A 3,978-nucleotide genomic window follows, 5' to 3' on the forward strand; every position below is an offset into this window, starting at 1 on the left:
AACAAATCCGCTTCAGGATGCGGCCAGCCTCGGAGTCCCGAAGGGCCGATACCAGAACGCAAAGATAAGGGAGCAAGAAGAAGAACGGACAGAACAAAAACCTTTTTTTTTGTATATACATGTCAACAAGAAGATAAAAACGTCTGTACACTATTTGCTTCCCAAGAAGGGAACATAAAGCAAGGGGGAGGCCAGGAGACTACTTCTCGCTGCTATCATCTTCACCCCTATCGGGAATGTTCAAGAGAACCAGTCTTTCTTCCACCACACGAGCCTCCTCCAAATTGGCAGACAGCTCGAAGCCTCTAGTCTCGAGTTGTTCCAGAATTTCCCTCTTGGCCTTCGCTTTGGCATACTCGAGTTAGTCTCTAGCCGGCTGCCATGGACATATCACGAACCATCATATGCGTCGTGGTCGCATCCTCCTTGTAAGAAGCAACATCTTTTTCGGCCTCAAATTTGGTCGCAGCCAAGGCAACGTTCTCCCTACAAGTGTCTGCAAGAAGACCTCGAGATGTCGCCAATTCCCCGGCCATAACCTCATTTCGCTCTTTCAGCCCAGAAATCTCCGTCTCCAGCCGAAAAATCCGCAAGCTACTTTGCTCGACCTGCGAGGAAGTACAGGTTGATGAATATATGAATCCAGAATATGCGCGAATACGGGGCAAAGGGACGAGTATGAACGAGGCATAATACCTGAGCAACAAGAGCAGCTTTCTCCTGGAGCGCCACCTCTACAACGCCTCAAAGCTCCCCCAACTCTCTATCCCCCTGGGCACAACGTACCTCCCAGTCCCGAAGTTTCGAAGCAAGATTGACACGCTCCTTCTCACGGCAAGAAAGCTCCCCCTGGAGTCGAAGGATGGCGTGATCGTACATCTCCTTACACTACGACATAACGATGAAAGATAAACAAGGCGCCGAGAAAATACCTGAAAACGGAAAAAAAACATGCAAGGGAAGACTATCACCTGCTGCAGAGACTTCTCTACCGCACTAACAGCACCGGGGATATCAAGGTCGGCCTTGTCGATTACGCCGTCAAAAATATCGGCAATAAAATTCCCCCTTTTGGGAGAAGTCCCAGCTTTGGCACCGACCATCCTTTCGACATCTCTCAGCTCCCCGGAAGAGATAGGATAGTTCGAGATCAGATCGTTCAAATAGCCAATTTCTCCATATAGCGACCCGCTCTCCCGAATGGCCCCGAGCTCCAATCTCTCAATGCGGCTCCAACAATTCTCCCCTCGAGGGCTGCGCCAGATCCGACCGTATGAGTCGAGGCCGCATCAGCGTTCCCTTCGAGGGTCCTTTGCCGATCGGCTCGACCAAAACCAGCCGTGTCGAACTCAGCAGCCTCCGATCGGGGCATCTGCAAATCCATCGCGCTGGGCCTTGATCTCCTCCTCAACGGACTCCCCTCATCGTCCTCCCCTTCAACGTCAGGGTTCGACCCAGAAGTTAGAGCAACAGTCTTGTCGGAATGAGCGACGGCTGCCATGCCTTTCCTTTTCCTACTCGTATCGGACTCCAGGGCATTTACTTCGCCGACGGGGGGTGGCCTCATCTGCATATTTTTGCCAAGACCTGTACCAATGCAAAAATCATCATACGATTCCGCTAAGGGTTCGGGGAAACACAAAATACGAAGCACAGACAACGACGGAGCCTCACCATGATTCTTGGCCACCCAACGTCCCTTAGCCAAGACAGTCCAAGACCTAGTATGGTACGGGAACTTCCTATCCAAATGACTTATCCATCCCGGCAAATCCGGGATCACCTCTGGGTACCAGGCGACGGCTGCAGAAAGCGCAAAAAAGCCATTATGACAAATGAAAGGGGAGTTAAGGAGCGGTTAATAGGGAAATTCACTTACGCTGAGCGTTCCACCGCTCCGTAAAGGGCATCCTCCAGGCCGGGATGATGTCTGAGGTTCTTACTCGGATGAACCTGCTCATCCACCCTCGGTCTTTCCTCTCATCAACGCTTGTAAAAGAGGATTTCTTGGACCGGTGGCGGAGCTTGACCAAATCGCGATATAGCCGAGGGCGATACAGTGTAATTAAATGGTTTAGGGTAAAAACCTCGCTTGTGACCCCTTCGGTAAAATGCCTAAGCATCAACACTATCCTCCAAAAGGATGGATAGATCTGGCCCAAAGTCACCTGGTATCGGGCGCAGAAGTCAAGGATAATCGAATCAACTCCCAATGTAGGGGCTTCTACGGATTTATCAGGGCCCAGTGTAAATGGGTAAGTGTATACGTGGAGAAAACTATCCTTGAAGTCGGTAATGCTATCATCGGGTCCAGGAATCTCCACCTTCACTGCCTCGCTCCACCGACAATCCTTCCTAACGCTATTAACATCGGTCACGATGCTGACATATCGAGAAACATGCTCACACCGACCCGGTGTAGACGAGGGAGTCTCGACGTCAAAATCTTTTGACGTATCAATGCTCAAAGAAGGACTCAACCTGTTGTCCCCCTCGAGTGGCCGGGAAGACGACGCGGTGTCGTTCCGACGAGGGAACGTCCTAGAAGTTCTAGCCATGAAGAATGGTGAAAATCCTTTTGCAAAAGGGGGAGGATATCAAGGAGCGGAATTCCAGTTCGCGGGATGGTAAAAACTGTGGGGATAGAAAAGCTCGAACGACCGATGCATTTATAGCAACCGCTAAGGAAACGGAAAAGGCAAACCTACAGCGGATCATAATTCCTCGATTGCCGCATCTGACGGCGGCCCTGCATGGCCCTCTGAGAAGTGGCATTTAATGCTCTTAGACAGCTGACATCATAGCAATGATAACCTCGAGACGGGGATTCAGTATCGTTTCCTACTACTTCGTCTTAGAAAACGCCAAGACTATCTGTATGCGGTGAAATCAGAGGGCCTGATTGCCCACCATTAAGCTGCTTCGGTAAGATATCTCGAGACCTCGAGGATACAAATTCACAGTTTAGTCCTTATCTTCGGGCCTATCGAGACCTGATTCGAGGCTGAGATCGGGATAAAGAATGGAAACCCCCAAGGCAAGCGGTTGAGTCTGACAGGACCGACCTACCCCTAGCCTACGCTGGGGTGTCGAGTCAAGCTGTCACATCTTTATACTTTATGAATTAAATATACATGTATCCCGAGTTTCCTCTCCTATATAAAAGGGACTCATCCAAACTTGTAAAGGACTGATGTTGCTCCCCACTATTCTACAAAGTGCAATAATATCTCTCTCTCTCTCTCTCTCTCTCTCTCTCTCTCTCTCTCTCTCTCTCTTTTCTTACTAAAGCTCATTGGTTCTCACTGATACTGAGGATACCTTGATATCCTTTGTCTCTATACGTGTTCTTCACTCTATATGTGTTCTTCATCGTACAAACTTAATTTCGGTCGTAAATAGCTTCATTTGATTATATTTCTAGCTGTTAGATTACTCCCGAATATTCCCGACAACTCGAGCTCGACCCCGAGGTCGACCTCGAAGTCCCAATCGACCAAGCTTACGCCTGGGTAGCAGACCCTTTGATTCGCTCGTTACCTCATTTTATCTCCCCCTCCATCGTTAAAATTCATAATACTAGCATCATCTGCTCTAACAAACTAGCTTGGGAATAGATCACGTATTTTTAGAGTCCCATTTAATAAATTTAGTTGTTGTTACCATTTTCACGGTAAACATGGAGATTTGCAAGAATCAGAATCATCCACCGTTAAATATGGGAGTTAAATAAGGTTTAATGGAAGAATTTCGGAATTGAACTGAGGAGTGCAATTATGAATTTTTAATGAAATACTTCATAATTTAGTATGGCAGTATTTAATTCAAATATTTTGAATTAAGTCTATAATGGGAAGCTTTGTTAATTAAATTATGTGGTCCTTGTTGTGACTGAATAGTTATGAATTAAATGGGATCCTATTTCGTGGTGGAAAAGGAAGACCCAGCAGGTTTAGGAAATTGTTTTATACTCAAAAC

This window comes from Nicotiana attenuata, chromosome 6 (assembly GCF_001879085.1).
Source record: "Nicotiana attenuata strain UT chromosome 6, NIATTr2, whole genome shotgun sequence".
In the NCBI taxonomy this organism is placed as follows: Eukaryota; Viridiplantae; Streptophyta; class Magnoliopsida; order Solanales; family Solanaceae; genus Nicotiana; species Nicotiana attenuata.